The following is a 22,233-nucleotide window of genomic DNA, read 5'->3' on the forward strand; positions in this document are numbered from 1 at the left end:
GAAGAGAAGAGCAGAGAAGAGAAGAGAAGAGCAGAGAAGAGAAGAGAAGAGCAGAGCCGGAGAATCGTTGTCAAGGAGCGGAGCAGTTAATATTTTACAAGCGAGGATTAGAAAGGTTGTGAAACGAGGAGAGAGAATGATCCCGAGAGCCAGAGCAGAAGTGGTGTTCGGAGGAAGAGCCAGGAGACTCCACTTTGATCAGAAACATCTGTGGGTTTGGAGCTAAAAGCGGAGCTGGGAAACTGTAAGTCTGGGCAAAGTGAGCAGACAGTGTACGGCTGCGTAACCAATGAAAAGCTAATGTTCAAATAACACTTTGGAGGAAGTTTAATTCAAACAAAGTCATTACAAAAAAGTAGCCTCTAGCAATCTGTTTTGTTTTTGTTCATTAAGAAAAAGGTCACGCAAAGAATAGGTTAAAAAGCCAATGTTTTATGTTCATAATAACTAATAATAAAGAGAAAATATTGCAGGATATATTATGTATTCCTTCCAAACAAACCATCTCAGAGCAAACAAATACAGACATCCATGCATTATCTACTGCTTGTTCCCTTCCGGGGGACAGGAGCCTATCCCAGTGACTTGGGGCCTTAGGCGGGGTACACCCTGGACAGGGGCCAACTCGTCGCAGGGCCAACAATATATGTAACATTTTAGATCAAATCAATTGCTGTGGAATAAATCAACTTTTTGTTAGGTTTGGTTTCACATTATATACGTTTTTTTTAGCCAAGACCAACAATTGTCTTAAATTAGACTTTTCTTTTATTTCCAAGTGTTTAAAAAATACAAGCATCATTTTAGTATAAGTTTTTTCTTCTTCTTCTTTTTTTATATTGCATTGTAGGGACATTTTTCAGTTCCTTACACTTTTCTTTTGGAGCCTTTTGCTGACACTAATACATCTATTACTACAAAAGATAAAATCACTCGGACACAGTTGCTCCACATATTGACTTCTTAATTACCAGTAGTAAAAAGTAACAAACATTTGCAATAACTACATGAATCCTTTTTGTTTTATTGTTAATGTCATTGTTGGAGCTTTTTGCGCGTGCCAGTTTACATGGTTTACATACATGGGTCACACATTCAATACTCTCATTGCACACAAAAACTAAAAAGTTCCACGGTATTTGTTGTAATTAGACAAAATATTGCAGCATAACAGTGTTGAACGTGTCTCTATGTGATAAATCATGAGTGTTCAATGATCTACAGCTCTGAACTTTTAACCTGCGAACACTTTTGCATGCTGGGAGAAATACACCATCAGACCTTTCTATTTTGTGCATCTCATGATTTATTTCTGAATATAATGTCTTTTCCTCCTGAACGTGTTGGTCTCCCTCGTTTCAGCAGCAGCGACGGAGAGAAGCTCCTCCCACCGTCTCCTGCTCTTAACACACACACACACGCACACACCCACGCACACACCCACGCACACACACATGCACACAAACACGCACGCACACACACACACACACCCACGCACACACACACGCACACACACACGCACACACACATGCACACAAACACGCACGCACACACACACACCCACGCACACACACACGCACACACACATGCACACAAACACGCACGCACACACACACACCCACGCACACACACACGCACACACACATGCACACAAACACGCACGCACACACACACACCCACGCACACACACACGCACACACACACGCACACACACATGCACACAAACACGCACGCACACACACACACCCACGCACACACACACACACATGCACACAAACACGCACACACACACACCCACGCACACACACATGCACACAAACACGCACACACACCCACGCACACACACATGCACACAAACACGCACGCACACACACACACGCACACACACACACATGCACACAAACACGCACGCACACACACACACACACACACGCACACACACATGCACACAAACACGCACGCACACACACACACACACACCCACGCACACACACATGCACGCACACACACCCACGCACACACACATGCACGCACACACACAGACACACACACACAGACACACACACACACACACGCACACACACACACGCAAACACGCACGCACACACACACACCCACGCACACACACAGACACACACACAGACACACACACACACGCAAACACGCACACACACACACAGACACACACACACACGCACACACACATGCACACAAACACACACACGCACACACACATACACACACACATACACATACCAACACACGCACACACCCACGCACACACACACACACACACACAAACACACACACACACACACACACATACCAACACACGCACACACCCACGCACACACACACGCACACAAACACACACACACACACACACATACCAACACACGCACACACCCACGCACACACAACTCTCTCCTCTTTTATTTTATTTTCTACCACTGAAATTATGTTATAAATAAACGTCTGAACAAACTTTTAAAAGAATGTCTAAAAAGAAGATCTGAAAACGCGAGTCGCAGGTGAATTACTTAATGACATATAAAGCCAAAAGCAATTTGTGCGTCTTCGGAGGTTCATATTTTTGTCATTCTCGGGTCTATCAACTGAAAGATAAAAAACACTTCTGTTCAAATATGGCAGCTGTAAGTCTCTGGGGGGACGTTTAGTTTTTGAAGGACGGCGCAGCTTAACCTTTTCCTTTCCTTTGCAATATAAATGATATGAATACACAGCGGCATGGAGGGAGTATTGAAGCGTGACACAATTTGATATTATATTGAATATCGTTGCATCCCTAGTTTACAGTGCTCAACTTAATCATAGTTTATCAGTTAAATCAGACATTGAACACAAGCAGGGGCGTCTGGGCGGTCCCTCTGAGTAAATAGGAACTGGGCGATTTAGAGACTTAGTTCGTCGGGTTCAAGTTTAATTTCAAGTTTAGTTTATTCGCCATGTTCAGTTAAAAAGCACATCAGAAAGGCCAAAAAAAGCACACAAAAAAGCCATAGAGACAAAAAAAAAACACTGGACATAAGTTACAAAACACTAAACGTACCATGAAAAATGTGACACTGAAAATATGCAAGCTAAAAGGATGAATAATAATACTTAAAAAAAATTATAGATTTTTTTTGAAATCTCAATTGTGTGTTATTCTCGTTAACATAAATGACCATGACAATCAAAAAGGAGCAGAGAGAAGAAAAACAATCTTATAAATCTGTCCCTTTCTTGAAAAAAAAAAAAAATGACGTTTTTTCTGAACACATTAAATTTTCCATCCACTGTTTTACATTTACGACTTCATTTACGACGTGATTTTATTGTTATTGTTTTAAACTGTTTCTTAAAAATATAGAGATGAGGTGATGTTTTTCAATTATAATCCAATGATCAAGCAAAGTGCTAGATGCTAAGAGTTAAAGTGCATTGCTCAAGCGTTAAGCACAACAAGAGCTTTTCTTGTCTGTTTTGTTACTGTTCTGTGTGAAAAAGCCTCTGCTCTGCACTTAACTCCACTGAGCGCGTACACTTGTAACTGTTCACTGCGCTCGTGCTGTAGAACTCCAGAAGATAACCATGTCTGTTCCCTTTCAATAACGGGCAGATGTGTGTAATGCCGTGTTGAGCTTGGATTCATGAGAGCCCAGGGAAAAGTCTGCATTAAAGCTGATTTTCCCCCGTGACCATGTTGCTTTTAATGGATTGTCTAACCATGTTCCTTCCTTCCGCTCAGGGAGAGAGGGCATTGCCACTTCCTCAATAACGGATAATTATAAAACCCCCATGTCCATGTAAAAGGGTTTACATAAATCATACAGAGTAATATTAGTTTCATTCATGTTCTAGAGGATGATGAAGTCAGAACGTGTCATGGGGAGTTTATTTTCTTGTATGAACACGTCTGAATAAAACACCTACACATTTTGATTTGAATTATAATGCAATGCTTATTATTAATGGCACATTTTTCCCATGGTGGAAAGTGATGAAGTACAACATTAAAGTACTGTACAGTCAAATGTATCTGTACTTTACTTTTTTTCTACTTTCTACTCTTTCTACATTTTTGAACTGGACTAAAAAGTAGAAAATACTTTTATTTTTATTCTTGGAGACATTCTGCCTAAAACGTTTATGAGTTTAAGTCCCAGCTTTGAGTAATTAATTAGAAAAATTAAGACATTTATTTAAATTTAGCTTTGCCGATCAGCACAATTTGTTATAAAAATCACTACATTTGGTGCTTTACCAGTTCTCAAAATCTGTGTGAAATACTTTTTACTCCTAAAGTACACATTTTAGATGCTAGTTACAAGAAGTAGCGCTACAATGACAGCAAAAAAGTGAAAATAAAAACATTAGACATCCAAAAGTGAACTGAACACAGCACTTATTCTCTGTTAGACTCATGAATATTAATGACATTTGCCGTTGTCTCACAATATTGGTCAATGCACAGTTTTAAACCTGCTGTGCCTAATTTTTACTGTCTTAAAAAACTGAATAACGGAACATCATTTTAAACCACATAATCGCTCACTTTAATTCTGAGCAGTAAAATAGCTCATGAGCAAAGTCGTCGCGTCACGATGAAGCTAAAAACAGCTAGCATCCGAATACCTGCTTTTAAAATATATCTATACACACACACCAGTTCTACTTTCGAGCAGATCACTTCAAGCTTTTAGTATTTCAACAAGGCAAGGGAAGTTTATTTGTAAAGCGCAATTCGAGGCAATTCAAACATTCAACAGATAAAGACATAAAAGAAGAGACGAGTGCAAACAAAATCCTTTTAGTTTCACTGTTTAGTATCACTCTTATCATTTCAAAGCTTCACTGGGCCATGAGGAACACAGTTTATTCTGTTGCGTTGTTTTCTTTGCAACCTGTATATATATATATTATGTCAAAATTATAGAGCCACACTAAAGAACTGTTTTTGTGCTACTCCTAAACACCCAATTTACTGTGGAATTCTCTCCAACTGCTCTTGTGTTAAACGCAATAGTCAGTCTTTAATTAAGATTTCAGCACGCTCCTTTGCTCTAATACTTCTCTTATTTATAGAAACCATTAGTTGCTGACCCGTCTTCATGGACACTCGAGCCCGCTGCATCTGCATGCTCCAACAACACAGTTTAATTGGATTCTTTCTGGGATGCGAAAATGAAACTTACCCGTGGCTCCTTCTGCATTTCCGTATTCAAATTCTCACCGCACAATGCTCCTGGCACACGTCCAAATAATATCTACGAACTATGTTTTTTTACCAAGCAGATAGCATAACAAAGAGGATGCAATTTAACCAAGAAGAAAGAGATGCGTTTCTGAGCTTTAATGATGAATAGAAAGATTAAACATTTATTCTCCAAAGGTTGAGTGTATCCATGGGTTTTACAGTGATGAAAATCTAGCACGGTTGTCAATTCAATTAACAATTCAACACTAAATATTATCTACTGAATGGGTGCTACAAACATCACCTATAAACAGGCAGCTTAAAGCCATGAATAATAAAGATAATCAGACTTAAGCCGTCGGAAAGCAACCTCAAAGTGCTAATCGTAATAGTTAATAACATGGCTAACGCAGCCTAAGCTTTCCCCCGGAGGCTCTTTGTGAAGGTCAAAGCTAATGCTGCGAGCGCCACTCGCTTATTAAAGAAAATGAGAAAATACCAAAACAGAGGAAGGAGAAAGCCACAAAAGCCAAGGACAAATGGATCAAGAAATAGAGATAAAGTAGGAAGAAAGATGCAAAGTGCTGCTTCAGGGAATAATCAAAATGGTGGATTGGTGAATTTTAAGAACGTTTGGTGTAAAATGAAATATCCATCATGTTTTGAACTAAAGTGCACTTATACTTAAAGGTGCTTGCCTGCTTGTCTTAATGGAGATGTTATTGCTTTGCCTAGAATGTCCCATGGTGTGGCATTACGCTTATCTGACAATTCAATTGTAGTTTTTATTGCACAAAAATACATGGAAAAAAATGTTTTCTTTCTGTGAAAGGCCTCTCCTCTCAACAGATCTGACCTGTAACTTGGCTAAGTACTGATACATCCTTGTCTCCATGGAGATAATAAGTTAAATGTCATACTGTGAAACAATGTAGCAATAACATCTCCATGGAGACAAGGTGGTACGTGACATAGTGCCTCTTTAACACTGCATGTCTAAACCTTCCACATCATTAGGCTGCTAAAACACACATAACCTGCTCATGTTTGTCTTAGTCTTATTAGTTCATTATAAATCATTCAACTAATGTATTATATTAATTAAAACTACACATAAACCATTTCAGTTTAACTTTTCTACTTTGGTTCATGGGTTAAAAGTACTTTGTATCAGATGAATTTCCTGGAAATGTCTGGGGAGGGGCCGCCCGGCCATTTCCTGGTTTGGAACCCTGTCATGATGATGTCATCAGTGACGTCATCTAAAGCTTTTTTGGAGAGTGGGTTTTTCTCATTATGGTATTTTGTGGATTATTTATGTCAATTTGGATTTTCCAACATGGCTTTATTTCTTTACAGTCTGCAGTATAAGATAAGATAGCCTTTATTTGTCCACACATGGGGAAATTCCAGTGCTGCAACACAAGTAGATACAGAAGAAAGGAGCAAATAACACTCTTAATACAAAAAAAAAAAAACTTATAAACAAAACTCCTATGTACAGAACCTCTCATATTCTTAATAGGGAATAGAGAGAAGACATTTATTTATGCTGGTCATGGTATTGTCTGTAGTTACCTCACACTGCCTCACAATCATTTGCTTTTTGTGACTTTATCAGGTGTTTTCAGAGTGATTGTGTCTCATATTATGTTTTGTTTTTACTATGACAAACAGAAGGAAGTACCTGAGTACAACTTTAGGCTCCCCAGTATCTAGTGCAGCAAAGTATTCATGTCAACCAACTGCATGATTAGCTCTACTTGATAACAATGTTTAACAAATCATTAAGTTTTGATGTATATTGTTCGACTATCATTATAACTATTACAAGATATATAAATACAACATATGCAGGTTCAGAAAGCAACTACATTTTTTGACAGCTTAACTTTTTAATTGCATCAACGCCGAAAGCCGACATGACATGAACGCGGCGACTGGCCTAGAAACGTGACTGAGTGACGGAAAAACAAATGGAAGAATTACAGTCTGAAGCTGACGGCGTGATCAGCCACAGATGGAGCGCGGAAGACATTAACGAACGAGAGAAAATGGCCGGGTTAATTAATGGCGTGTAATATACGAGGCTCTCCCTGTGATCCCAGAGGAGATCGGCCGAAATGACTGGCTTCTTAATCAGCACAGTGACCTTCAAAGTCACAGTGAAGTGTCAGGGGGAAAAAATCCACTTTGACACAAACTAAATGCCTGTGATAAAAAGTTATGATAGGTTCTGTAATGGAAGATGAGATAAAAACGAGACAAAATGAGAACTCTGCGACACATGTAGGTGACCTCTGCGTACGCTGGGCTGCACATGGAAAACAAGGCTGGTTTTGCTTTGAAAAAAATATACACATTCGCAGGTTTCATCTTCCTGGTATATGCGACATTTATAGGACTTTTATCATCATTCTGAAACTCATGGATATGGTTTTAGTGAGTTATGTGTGTGTCATTAGCCTGAGCAGCTCTGAATTCGCACAAACATGTTTGACTGGGACCCAGAGTTAGTTTGTTTTCCGTCATTTATATAGTACTTTGATGCATGTATGAAAGTGTAATAGCACAGTTTCCAGATGGCATCACGATTCCAGAAAAACAAACCACCACCATCACTTTACTCAGATAATGGAAATCTTCGTCTGTTCGGACAGTTTTGGTTCCTACACCGGCATTTGAATGTTTAAAAGACACGTATTTTAAAGTTTAGCGGTTTGTAAAGCTAGTTTTGTCTGACACGCCGATCAAGCTCATGATAGTAACACGTCCTCAGCGACTGAAACCATGTTGGCGTTTGTTTGTCCGAAGGGGGCGCGACTTGACAGATCTACTTTTAGTTATGGTGGAAAGTGCTAGTATGATATTATTATTATTCATTTTAACTGCGGTACTTTATTAGAAACAAGTCATTGTAATCCCTCATTCATCTAGCAGTGTTCCATCAAATAAAAGGGTTCAAGGGTAATCTGGACTCCATTTTGAAAAAAAATAATACTGGAGTGAAACACAGTGACATTGACAAACTTCAAGAGAACCATGGGAGCATTAACATTGTAAATTTGTATTTGTACAATATGTGAACATTTGTGAGATAATGTCCTTCAGATCCCAGACTCTCATGCATTCAAACATGCAATACTTTCGTAAAGGGGCTGTAACATAATGTCTTGCCCCAGTTATATTGTAGCTACAGCTATATTGTAATATATATTGGGGTCAAAATGAGACCGCTGTAAGCTGTCTGCGTCTAATTTTAAAATGTTTGTCTCCTCCACAAGCTAGAAACTGCACCGTTAGCATGCTAGCTGTTGTCTGCTTTGCCGTGGCCTCTGAAAGTTGTGAAAATAGCTTATAAACTCATTGCGTGGAATAAGTAGGAATAACTTTTGATCACTGCAAACTGTTTAAAATGAACTAGTTTTGTGGTTAGGGTGTTTTTTAAGACAGTAATAATTAGCTTGAGTGCCTGTAAAGCTGGGTGAATGTTCTCAACATAGCGCCACTGCCTTCTCAGATTTTATAGCATTTAACAGTTCTCTTGTCATAGGATCCCAACAGAACATTACTTCCATCACCACAAACTTTATTAAGCAGCCAATTTTTCGACTACATTTAGCAAAATCACACTTGTTTATGTGCAAGACCCCAGTGTGGCCTTATTCTCTTCATGTATCTAGCAGCTTTGGAGTTAGCTTCAGAGCCGCGAGTGTTTGCTTTGAACCACTTGTAGCTGCCACATATCCATCAGTCGCCCCACACTTGGAACGCGATTGGGCGCGCTCCGGAGGGCTGTTGCCGGGGCAGCTTAATGGAGTGTGGGCATGGATCCACGGCTCGCCACGGCGCTCCTCGGGGAGCTTCCAGCCATATTTTCATTGTTATTCCAATCAAAGAGCCACTACGACGAGAGGGAAGGAGGCTCAAGAATGCAGTATATTTCTTTTTTCTTTTTTGGGTCTATGGGGGATTTGCACACGAGTAGGTCGGTGCCCGCCATCAATCTTGTGTGACTGTGGAAGTGGAGCAGAAATCAACTTACAGAGGAACACCTGCTTTCTGTCTTGTTATAGCAACTCCAAAAATGCACTGGATAAATAATGGAGACGCACCAGGTAACATAATAGACTGGAGATAGTATATTTATGACATCAGTGATTGATTTAGTGACAAATATGAAGAAAGGTTTGCAGCTAGCCACAACGTAAAACTGAATGTCTTTGGTGTACCTTTGTTTTTACCTTGACGGGATGAATTTTATGAATGGTGTTGACGATGACGTACTAGCTCATGCTTATTCTTGAATACTGACCTTGAAAACGTCCCCAAAGCAGTTATTTGACCATGTTTCTTTATTGTTTTATAAGAACAGTCCATGCACTGCTTTCATGTATTCACCTTTTTCCGCCCGCCCACTTTTGCCTCTCTTTGCTACGGATCGGCACTTCCGTTGTAATCGCACTTCCGGTCAAGTGGAGAAACTCAATATGCTATAAAGCAGACAGATTTGTGTAAAATTCCAAAACGTTCAATGTTCATGTGCACCAACAAGTCAACTATGCACCGAGTCCCTGGGCGACTTGAAAACCGCTTTTTAGTCTGTGCAGAACTTAATTGCTATTGAAATCGGCTGGCGGCGCCCAAGGCCACTTCCAGAATAACGTCAACTTGCAATTATGTTAAAAATGAATAGCCATAAGCCACTAACAGCATGATTCTCAGTCAACCAGGCAATCTGCTTACCTGTGCAAACTTTAATTCTATATTTTCTGAACATAATTATCAAGAAAATTGTGGGTTGAAAGCGCCGGCAAACAACTCACATCCTTTCTCCTCCTGGGACAAATTTTAAGTGTTCGCACAACATTTAAAGACATACTGTTAAATGTTTTGCTCGTTGACTTGGCTAATTAGTTTATTCCTTTGGTCGATGCATTAATGAATATACATTAAACACATGCTATGAACACATTTGTTGTCCCGCATTCACAAACACACTTCCATTCATACACCGGCATACGATTGTACATGTTTTTAGTGAAAGGGGAAATCGGAGTACCTGGCGGAATGGTAAACATGGGGAGAACATGCAAACTCCTCGCCCCAGTGAAGTGTCTTGCCCATTGACACAACGTCTGTGTGCCCTGAGTTGAGAGGGAATGATCTGTGTGTCCAGATGGAAGGTAACTTTGCGCTTTTCACAACTCTCTGAACCCCGAGCGAGTTTTGGCTAAAGCTAACATCAACTAGCATGCTAACAACAACTAGCATGCTAATAGCGGTCTTCCTGCTATTCAAAACAGATTTGACTGTACTACATAAAATACATCGGATACAATGATATAGTATACACTAATTTATATCCGGATTTGTGTTAGAACTTCATCTACTGGCTGCAGAGGCAAAAACCACGAGGAGATAAACAAAAGCTAACTTGTCCTGACATACTAATGTAAACATACAGTTGTAATGACCGTAATTTGCCAGTACAAATGCTCACAAAGAGTCCAGTGCTGATTTATTGACTTAAAAACCTCCAGAGCACTACTTATGATAGAAATCTGGTTAATTTGAAACAAGAGGAGCTGACTTATTTAACTTGCATGAATGAAACTTGAATGAAACATGAATGAAACTCCAGGTAGGTTTTTTGATGAGAACGAAGTTATATAATTGCTAAAGTAAAAGTATGTGTCCTCTAAAGGCACGGTTTGGGATGGCACGATATCACATTTTAGTGTTGCAAGAAATATCACGATTTAACAATTATTCACAATTATTGAGACTGTGACTAAACAACAAGGAAATCTTTAATTTTGTTTCATTCCTGAGGTCTAACGTGTTACTGTTCCTTAAGTTTGTGACCCACATTACAAGAATGTACTTTCTGAAAGACAAAATCAGCCAGAGAACATTTATGCCTATTTTTTTGGCTATATATTGAACGAAAAATACTTAATTAGGCTTCTAAAATTGTCCCGATTATTATTTTCTGGTTCTCACTGGCCTGAAATTTGGCCCGGCGACAATTTTGATGCAATACTTTGGAACTTGCAGGCAAAGCAAGAACGTCTCAACGGAGAGAAAAGTTAGAAACAACACTACAATGTCCAGCAACAATATTTCTTACAGTACAAGCGCCCCACACACCCACTGTTTGCAGGTGAAATAAAAGACAAGTGCCTTATTTCAGGACCAAACTCAGTCACAAGTGGGACGTTGGCAGCTGAGGAGATTACATCCGCTGCCCCCTGTCTCCTAGAGTGTGAGAAATCTGCTGTAGAGAAAATAACTGGAGAGTTGCCCACTGCGCGTACAAATGCATTTATTTGAACTAGCCCGGAGCTGACCGCCGCTCTGTTTTTGTCCTTGAAGCTCCAGTTTACCTACAGTTTCCCTCTCGCCACTTCGGAGTGTGTAGAATAATGATGTAGAAACAGGAGGAAATCTCTATTCGCACCTTCTATCCGGATCTTTTGAGCTTTTCACTTTAGGAATAACCGCAAATTCTCTCAAAAACTGGAAATATATTGAGAATACATGAACGCAAATACATACATTTTGATATTTTGCGCGGTGGGTTAAGCGTTTACCCACAAACCAGAGGGAAGCCAGTACAAAACATTCAAATTTGCCTGAGAATTTACTGTCAAAGTGTCACCGCGCAAGTCTTTTGATTTGGATGGCCTAGTGTCAAGTCAATTGTGTTAATTTGATGTAAAATCCTAGCAAATGACAGGACGACTGTATGCAAGCATTTGACGTAGAAAGGAGCGTGTCAAAAGAAGATGAAAAATCTACTTTTATGGAAATTGTGTCAGGGACCAATTATCAGCAGGGATCAAAATGTATTAGATCTATCAATGTGGCACGATACGGCCTGCAATATTCATGCTCAGCAGCTTCAAGTGAAAAGAAAAAATGTGGTCCAAGCAAGACATTCTTCTGACCCATGTGACACTCACACTGAAGTCAGACGTTCAAACTAAAATTGTAAAATGAGATAACATTCTTAAAGATATATTTCTATGTGATTAAATAGCACTAGCGGAATGTCACAGAAGTAATAAATGTGGAAAGTTAAAAAGCAACAGCAATAAAAATACATTTACTTTTGGAATGTTAATTGTCTGTGCAGATATTCTATGATCAGCCCATTTAAGGACACACATTTGTACAAATGTGACATTTATTTAGCTTTTAAACCTGTTACCATCCACCTATTTTCGCCCTGTGCACAATGGTTGGACATACCCAAATGGCATTGCTTATTAAAAGAGGATCTTATGTTCCACATGCAAGTGCATCATTCGAAAGCTTAGGCCTTCTAGTTTCTGCAGATGTGCACATGAACACTGTCAGGGCTTCAGAACTTACACTACAGAGGCCCAAACATAAACAAAACATCCTTTTTTAGTCTCACCTGAATATTGTCAATTTGTAATGGTTCTGAGCATGACATACTTCATTGTGTGCATATGCTGTTCACTGTACATGATGTTTATCTTGTTGACAACAACTGTGTAAAGTTTCAGATCTCTAGGAACAGGCATTTTGGTGCTGTTGACCTTTTTGTATCAAAAAGTATATTCGGAACAAGTGATCCAAATATGTGCCAACTGTGCCAAACTGTTTTATTACAATTTTAGCTCCTCTATGATCATAAAACATACATTTTGATGTTTTGTAGGCCACTAATACCTATTATAACTGCTAAAAACAATATGTGAAAATGTGTAAATATGAGTTTACCCATGAATTTCCCATTTAGAGGTTTAAAAAAAAAAAGAAAATTATAATATTTTTATTTTATTATTGTATTGGTATAATAATACATATATCTAACAAAATGCACGTCCAAAAGGCTAATCAAATCAGAAAACGTTATGCGCAAAATCCTGCCGAGAAATCTGGCTCTTTACAGCCTTCCCGGAGCCTTACGCACGATAATACAGAAGATTCTGTGTCAATAAGGCCTTTGTCCCGCCCCTTTTTCGAAAGCTATTCTTATTGGCTAGAATAATATGTCATTCAAAGTCTGCTACGTGACTAGCATGCGGCGCTATTTAGATGTAAACAGAGAAAACATGTGCGTTGCAAGCGGCGCATTTTTTTTTGCGGAGGCTGTAGCAAACAAACCCGTCGACAGAAAAATGGTGGATGGTCTCATTCTGTAGCTAACAGTCTGAGGAAAAGAAGGATATCCAACATTATCTTATAGGTCAAACAGGTCATTTGTAATGGACGGAGAAATGCGCCGGACATGCTACCAGTAGATGGAGTTCAAACACAAATCTTGATGAAGGAGCGCCCCACAGATATAAAGATACATTATTTTTTATAAAACATGAAATGCAAAAGCAGAAGTATTCAAAAGCATGTTCATGACAAGACATATAATGCATAAAATGTCTCCTTTATTTATTCAGGATGTATTTATGAGGATGCATGTAATTGTGTATTTATTGATGTGTTTTATATGTATTTTTTGTTTTTAGGATGGGGTTTATTTATTTATTGCAAAGATATTTTGTTTGTTTATTTATTTTGTCACGCACAGCGACTTAGTGCATCAGATGGAACACATTCAGCGATTCTCAACATGATTTATCGTAAAATTGCTTCTGTCAATTTCAATTTCCACACATCACATCGTGCGTTACATAATATAAAGCAAGCGTAATGGTCAAAAATCCCAACCCAATTTTTTGCGTGAACCCCAAATGTTTTAGCAAGCCTCTCCCGCCGCCCGCTACATGTTAGCGTATGGGCGGTTCTCAGACGATTCCTACATAAGCCAGAGGAAAAGAAAGCAGAGCTAAGCCATAGTTACACAGTGTACACACGCACAGAGCCGGCCGGAAGACCAACCACGTCGGCGCGAGACAAAAATCATTAGGACTGGAGGGGAAAGGGACATCCAAGCAAACACATTGATTATTAAAGGGGCTGTCAAAGGTACAATGTTGAAGTATTTTTTGACAATATTTTAGATTTATCCTCTTAAATGCCAGATTTGAAATGTCAAGCAATATCAAGGTCCCTTCATCCATCCATAGGTTGTTGTATCTAAAATGTTCTTCTGAGGATGTTAAAACTGAAGAAAGTAACGGCATCGGTTTCACATTTATCTGATTTATCTTGGGTCGATCAATTAAAGCATGCAAGCTGACAGTTTGCCCCAACAGGAGGACAATTACAGGAACAATAAAAGCTTATCTAATCTAATTATTGACCTTTATTTAACCGGAAGTATTCTAACCGCTGACACCTTCAAATTGAAATATACAACAAATACATATTTTAAAAAAGGACAATTTAGATGCTTTTTAAAGGTATTAATGGCATTTTAATTTTGAATTTAAAAAAAGTTTGTTCCACAGTCAGACTACAATAAATAATTTACATTTTATCAATCTAATCTGGTCGAAACTTCACCCCATAGAAACTAAAATGTATTTGCTGAGATTTTTAAAGCCTCTCCTTTATTACCATCAAAGAGACTTGGTTAATTAATATTTTGTGTGTTACAGTATCTTACAGTATGCGGTCAGTGGTCTCTCCAAAGGACCAGCAGCAAAAAAAAAACATGGTCAATAACGAGCTGCGCGCCAAAGCCAGAATCGAGACGAGCGCGATCAATAGACTTCGCTTTAATGACCCCAAAGTCACTCCCACTTTCTTTCTTTCTTTCCCATCCTCCGTCTACTCTTTTATTCCATACCTCCCTCAGAGTCGGAGCCAAAGGTGGTTTGATACTAAATATGGACCACAGCCAAAACAAAGAGATTTGAAGTCGTCCCTTGTGTCTTGTTCTCAGCAGCCAAAAAAAGAACAGCGGAGGGGCAGAGGATGTTAAACCACTCCAGCTTTGATCATTAGGACTAAATATTGAAATCCCATTTGTAAATTAACCTCATTACAACCGCAATTGGCCATTTTCCACAAGACAGTAATGTTGTAGCTGAGAAAACACGGCAGAGAATTGAGAAATGTAAGCTTGAATGCAATTTCAATCAAGGATTTAATGGCACAAAGGATAATGGACTATATTCCAGATACTTTTGTTTTCAAGTGCTTGTTTGTTGACTTTCCTTGACGTGTTTCGGCTGCTTGTTTGTAGACATCTTCAGAAGAGTCATGCGGTGCTGTTACGTGTCTTGCCGGGTGATTTACACAGATTTATACAGTCTGCAGTACGACTTCTTTAGAACAGTAGCTCAAGTACGAGAAAGCAAGAACGTGCCGCTTTGTGGTCGAGTGGATAGCGAATGGGAGCAACCCGCAGAGTTGTGAGTTCAAATCCAGATCTTGACAGTTTGCTGCAATGTTTTATCCCCATCTATCCATCCATCCATTTTCTACCGCTTGGTCCCTTTCCGGGTCGCGGGTGGAGCCAATCCCAGTGACTTTGGGCCTTAGGCGGGGTATAACCTGGACAGTGGCCAACTCGTCGCAGGGCCAACACATAGACATAACAGACAAACATTCACTCTCACATTCATTCACTTGGGCCAATTTAGAGTTACCAATTTTTGCCTGACACATGCATGTCTTTGGACGGTGGGAGGAGCCGGAGAACCCGGAGAGAACCCACGGTAACACGGGGAGAACATGCTGATGAGAGAGATCATGTGATGTTGGTCTGGTCCGGGAATCGAACCCATGATCTCGTTCTTGGGACGCAAGAGCGCTAACTGCCTTTGCCACCGTGCATTTCACGTTCAAACATCGTTAAAAAGCAAGAACGCCCCTCATCTCTGTTCAGTGTGTGTGTGTGTGTGTGTGCTGTTTGTCGTCTTCTGCCCCAATAACCATGGCTCCATCCCGATCCATAAGGTATTTTCTCATACTTGCGACACTGTTCAATGTAAGTTTGGCCTGCAGAGGGCACTATCGTCCTGTCGCTCTCAAAAACGGTGTAAATCAGCCGGACACGTCACAGCGACGTCACGTGACTCTTCTAAAGAAAACAGCAGACAAACAAATACTGGTCTGATCAATACAACTATCCAGAGTTAAAGAAGACCAGATGACTTTTCTTTTGGACCTTTGTTTTGTGCCGAATTATGACACTAGATTTCAGTTAAGTGCCTTGCCCAAAGACACAAGAACAGCATGTATCACGGAGAGCTAACACTAACTTCTGGTTAATGGTCCAATAAACTAAAGCAAAAAAAAAAAAAAGCTTTATGGCCTTGGATAACACTAAAGCAGGATAACACCTGAATAAAACATTTACAATATTGAGCTAAATAAATAGTAGAATAAAGTAGTTGTAAGTATTTAGAATATATAATGACAACAAAAACATAATAAATAACCCTCAAAATGGAAAGAAAATTTACACAGAATAAATTTTGCTCCAGCTATTAATTAATGAGTGATAAGTTGATCGAGTTATTATTGTGACAATTTTATTTTTTAAGCTATTATAAAATTGTTTAAAAAAAAAATAAAATATATATACAGCATTCACTGAAGAAATCAATATTTTTGAAGTATGCAGGTAACTTTTTCAATTGATTCCTTGGTTTTTAAAATGACACACACTTGAGTTCTACACTTGTGCAGACAGGTCAGCCTTCTTTACAGCACTTTAAAACCACAGAAATGTCAAAGTGCCAACAATAGGACACGTAAATGGGGGAAATTAAGAGGCTTTGTTGCATCTTAGGAGCGATGTCAAAACACATGTTATGGATGAGGGTGTGAAGAGAGAGATAAGGAGGGAGGAGGTAAAGGAAAGGCGGGAGGAGGGGACAAAGGCCTGGTCTGATTTAGGATCGAGTGGGAAAGAACAACACCCAAGAACATGCAGTGAAATACAGTTTACATGATCATTACTCAGTTGTCAAGATATTTTTGTTATAAGCAACTAACAAATACAGAACACGCTTAAAGGCACGGTACCCGTTTTTTTTTCAACCAAGAAAATAATATGTTTCCCCCAGTACATATATATAGTATAAGCAGCTCGTAAGGTCAAAATAAGACTGCTGCATCTAAGTATAGAGCGTTTTATCCTGTGTGAACCGGGATGTTAGCACGCATAGTTGTTGTTAGCTTGTTAGCTTTATAGTGACGTAAAAACTCTCTCTCCGCCCTCTGAAAGTTGTGAATAGCACTTATAAACCCATTATTGTTAATTATTAGGATGCTAGGAACGCATTATGTTTTCAAGGTGGTGAAAGTCAAGCACAGCACCTTTAAGTTAAGAACTGTTTAAGGTTGTTTCATTATCAGTGTGTTTTTCAATTCAATTCAATTCAATTCAAGTCAATTTTCACCCATCAACTTTAAACTTATTAGAATTCATTCATATTAGAAGACCTCTGGGCCGGAGCTGCTCAACACTATAACAACCAACACTGTATCGGTAAATTGAGTTAATACAATAAAATAACTGCTGATTGATTAGTTTTTTGTGAGAGATAACCTTCCAGTGCTGAACCAGAATTAAACTAGGACTAGACTATTACAAAAACAGGTCTGACCCAGGTCTAACCCAGAATCAGACCAGGTTTAACTCAGAATTATTTGAAAGATGGGTTGTGGGCCAGATTAAATCGCTTGGAGGGCCTGATTTTGCCCCCGGGCCTTATGTTGAATAGCCCTGGTCGAGGTAGTTTATTTTACATCCTTTGCTTGCATGGGTTCTTCATTTTTCCCTAAAATAGTTTGAAGGGGACATATTATGTAAAATCCCCTATAATGAGCACTTAAGTTTTCCCTTTGTTCATGCATTCATCAAATGTCTGTTTTCACCTACCCACTATCTCCGCCCACTCCTCTGCACTTACTTGCCATTATAAAAAAAAAAGCAAAAATAGACTATGTATATATGTAAACTGTAGACTATATATATGTAAAATAAAAAAAAAATGTCACATAACCATTTTTCAACAATAAAAACATGTAAATAAATGTCCAATGGTTGTTGAGGGGGCGGGGCTTGAACAGGAAATCAAAGGACTTGCTTCTATTATTAAGCCGATTTAAAACAATATTGCATTGGAAAAAAAGTAAAATAATGATCTACATATTGTATAGTTTAATTCTTGATACCCCAAATAAGCCTGATATGTCTCCTTTAAAGTCTGTTTAATCTGAATTCATTCCCATTTTCACTAACATTTTCCTTGTGCGCAGTTGACACACACACGCACAAATCCCACTATTTATATATGACTGTCTACGCTGTGTACCGAAGCCTCCTCCAGACCAACCCTTGCTGGTGGGAGTATGTCTGCGGCGTTGACTCTTGTCCAAATAGAAACCACATGCGCGCAGACAGTACATCAACAGTGAGCCGTGCGGACCGGGGCTTTAATGACATCCAGGTATGTTTGCTCTTCATTTTACACGGCTCATCGCAGCTCTAAAACAGGCCGGCCACGTGAGGCAGTCGGTCACTATGTCCGTCACCACGTCCTCAGCCACATCTGGGCACCAGCAAGAACGGGCGAGGACGAGCGCTACTTTCAGCTGTTCACGGCTTCAAAACAGGAGCGTTTGTGGGTTGGATTTACTATGTTTATTGTGTGTCTTGTGTAATAATTCAGGGTGTGTTCATTCTTGAGCGTTCACCACATTTAAACTGGGACTAAATCAGGACTAACACTAAACTTGGACTAGAAGAAGACCAATCCAAGTCCACATCGGGACTAAAATGGGCTCAATTTAGGTGTAATCGCATCGTTAGAGTAGATCTTTTTTTACTGTTCACATATATATACATACATTTTTACACAGTACTTAGCAGTTAAAATAGTTCAGCCGTAGCATCACTTATCTATGATTTTTTTCTGATATTTGTTTTATTATTATTATTTTATTTATTTTCTAATTTCCAGCAAGATGTTGACAGGTTGAACATGAAGGTGTATTTGTTTTATTTGATATATTTCCTCTTTATTTCAATCAAACTATTGCTACATCTTAATTTGTCTGTTCATTATAAAGTAAGTCTTGGTTCATGCTTTATTCAAAGACTTTATTAAGATTGATTCAGATTGAGTAACTAATTATGGTATTAGTGTTAGGATTTGGGTGTTAGGGTAATGATTAAGTAGTAACTATGTAAGCCTGAATTGTTTTTATATGAATTAAAGTGCCTCTCACAGGTTGGACCACGCATTAAACTAAAATACAGATAAGATAAATATATTTAAAATGTTACTAAAAAATATAAAAATGTCATCCAAGAATAGCATTTTTTTTGGTTTATAATTCTCATTCCTGTTTGTAATTGATGACATCACACTAGGATATTACCCAGCAAACACTGGGCAAAAAGTCGTCTAATGTCACTTTTCTTTTTAATATACATACAAAAATATATAAGAGCAACTTCATTTTGTCAAATTATTGCTTAAAGGATCAAAAAATTGTTTCTTTTGTGTACATTCTGCATAAACTTTGGAGTGTCTCTGCTGTGATGTCACTTCCTGTCATTTTCTACAGATTTGTTTTAATATTTACAACAGGTATAAATACACCAAATCAAGTAAAAATTACAAAATAGTCCCCCACATGTTCCCCCCGCTCGCCTTCGCTACCAAAATAAAGGATAGCGGCGTACAAAACGTCGATTGAAATATCTTAAAATCGTGAGATTTAGTCTCCCGATCGGGTTGATCGAGATGTTTTCCGTCATTGACTGTTGAAGCCTGACCCCTGGTGGTCACTCTGAGTCACAAAATGTCAAAATTTGGATCTTTTTTTTGCCTTCAAAGTAAAAAAAATAAGAATTTGCCTACAGTCCGACCCACTTGAAAAATGTTGGGTCGGGTTACAGCAAACAGACAATTTATTTGGGGTAGCCTGACAATGAAACAATTTGAAGATAAACAGTGGTTCAGTGGATCGAGCATTTGCCCACCAACCACAAGATGAGTGGATCATTGTTACAACTAATGCAACATCACATCTTTGGTGAAGGAATGACAACCACCTTGCCAAACAAAATTAACACAAAACACTCACTCACGATTCATATTTTGAATTCTAGTCACTTCAGCCTTTTTTTTAAATCTAATTTTTGTATCACTTATTGCGTGTTTTCCTGCAATCAAATGCGCATTAGTGGTGTGTTGTGTATGGCGGCGCAGCAGGATTTGGCCCACATGCGCAGACAAAGCCCTCTTCCTCAGCTTGTTGACATTCCAGTAGCTCGGCCTCTCCGTCTCCGCTCCAGACTCTCACCTCATTTAAAACAGACGATCGCTTCTGCCCGTCCACAACAAAACATGAGCTCCACCGCCGGAGATGACACTCGGGCCTGGGATTATTGAAACATTGTGTTGTGTCAATGAAACAGAGTATAATTCCTGGAATGTGTGTTTGATGAGAAGCAGTAACATGTCAAATTTAGCATCCAAGCTGTTAAATCAAATAAAAAGAATGGAAAAGGATGGGTAGAGTAGCCAAAAATGTCAAAAATAATAATACTCAAGTGGAATTGCAAAAAATATGTCAAAAAAAATGATTCAAGTAAGAGTAAAAAAGTATTTAGGGGAAACTAATACTAATTGCAATTGTCTGGACATAGCATTTCTGATTTCTTATTGTCAAGTGAATGTATTTGAAAGGATTAGACTTTAATAATGCACAAAAACCTTTATTTTCAAACGTTGGACAGTAAACTTGAGAAACAACCAAAATCATACCTGAATGAGCTGTGCAAGAAACACAAATGTTCAAATCTATACATCCTGTCAACATAAAACCTTTGTTGATTGTAGACTTACTCACAGTGGGACCTGAATATTTGAAAGGTGAAGTGCCTGAAAACCACTCTAACAAGTACAATTTCATTAAAAAATGTCCCAAACACATACTCTGGTTGTGTCCTTGGAAAGTAACCAAACTGCCCAACATTTTCTCTCTCTCATTTTCTCTTTAGCTGTAGCTTGAAGTTTCAAGTGCTCTTTATATAATATCTGGCTATAGCAGAGGGTTGGAATCAATATTTTCACCATGGAGTGCAGCGAGTATTAATAAAGCTGTCTGGAGTGGCTTAAATCCATCCCAGATACTTTTTTAAACATTGGTTATGGCGGTGTTCTCTTCTGCATCATTATGGCAAAGTCTTTCATGACTTATTATACAAATGCCAGTTGGGGGGAAAGAATGGCAGCTCTAGACGCGTTACGGAGTTCAGCAGTTTAAATCAGACTTAAAACCGTGGCTGCTGTAAATAAAGAAATGTTAGCGCTGAAGTGATAAGAGTGAGTTTTGAAATGAAGGGAAGGATACTGGTTCCATTGGCAGACCATGTGGAGCCTCGAGGTGTTTGCATGTTATCTTTGAGTATTGATTTTGCACGTTTCCTCGTAAATCTACAACACGAACGGTTCATTACTACTACTGCTAAGCACTGACGTTTTCCTTGCGTCTTTTCAACGACGGGTCAAACAAACAAGACATATTGATATGTGAAGAATAAAGAATATCTTAAGGCAAAGTTTAGTCCCTCAACATTTAAGCTTTCACCTGACAAACACATCCATCCAATTTGCACCAGAAGATGTTTTATTTTTTCACTTTAATCCATAGATTCAACATTTTCTACCTAAAAGACTTAAAGATCACATATTAAAATAGTAACCACACACACAAAACTCTCCAATCTTGTAACAATGTTGATGTATCTTACTAATTAATTCATCCTAATTATGATTTATTAAAGTTTGAATTTAAAAAAAAAATACACCAATTTGGAAGGAGATCTAGTTCACTAAAATAATAAATAAGATATCCAAAATCCCATCTGTACGCTCGTGTTTTTGTATCTAATATGTCAACATAAGGAAGAACACAAAATATATAATATTTTGGCTGTTTTTACACCTTATTTTCATCTGAAAACATTATGCTTAAAAAAAACAACTTGAAAACGGAATAAATAGTAAACTACAGAAGGGGTTTCAAATCTCTAAATATACGATTTTTTGTCCGTTTTACCTGCAGTGCCTTAACCAAACGTGCATTTTGTTAGGTTTCCTTTCATATTAACATACCACATC

At 38.6% G+C, this 22,233-nt stretch overlaps 1 protein-coding gene across 4 annotated transcripts in view; it reads right to left on the reverse strand.

Moving 5' to 3' along the window:
* Positions 1-22,233, reverse strand: part of cntfr (ciliary neurotrophic factor receptor) — a 359,444-nt gene that overhangs the window by 158,204 nt on the left and 179,007 nt on the right. The window lies entirely within an intron of this gene.

The sequence above is a fragment of the Eucyclogobius newberryi genome, unplaced genomic scaffold (assembly GCF_026437365.1).
Source record: "Eucyclogobius newberryi isolate DKJ021-1_F unplaced genomic scaffold, fEucNew1.0.hap1 SCAF_2, whole genome shotgun sequence".
NCBI classification, from domain to species: Eukaryota; Metazoa; Chordata; class Actinopteri; order Gobiiformes; family Gobiidae; genus Eucyclogobius; species Eucyclogobius newberryi.